Below are 557 nucleotides of genomic sequence, written 5' to 3'. Positions count from 1 at the left end.
CATAATTGGCAAGACAGTTCTTGAGTCTCTTCAAGAAAGAGACAATGTCTTCGCCTAGTTCACCTAAGGTAGTGAAGGCCAAGGTACCAAAACTGTATCCATGAGTCTCACATGTAGTCAAGTATTTATTGCGCTTGCGAAGAACTTACTTGGAAATAGCTTGGCCTGGTGCGAAATATCGAAGATCACATGTGAAATGAGAGACACCAGTGACGTCGAGGCAAGTATCCTTCACATTCTCCCAATTGTAAACTAACAAGTGTGCCAGTAGTAATGTGTTCCCATCAGATGTAAAACCCAACGAAGCTTCCTTACTAGCTGCCACCCCTGCCCGAAAACATGTATCTACAAATATATCACGTACCAAATCGTGCCTGAATTTAAGCTCAACTTCGCTGGCGCAGTGAAGAGCATGATCCTCGTATATGTCCATTTCCCTGTGACAACTGGTATAGTGACTATCTTCAGCAAAAAAAGGGATCCTGAGACGGTAACAGAGTACACTCATAAATTGTCGAGGTCTAAGAGTTTGATTTATCCCACTGATAGGGATAACG

The sequence above is a fragment of the Papaver somniferum genome, chromosome 10, assembly GCF_003573695.1.
Source record: "Papaver somniferum cultivar HN1 chromosome 10, ASM357369v1, whole genome shotgun sequence".
NCBI lineage: Eukaryota > Viridiplantae > Streptophyta > Magnoliopsida > Ranunculales > Papaveraceae > Papaver > Papaver somniferum.
Note: the sequence above shows the minus strand (reverse complement) of the source record.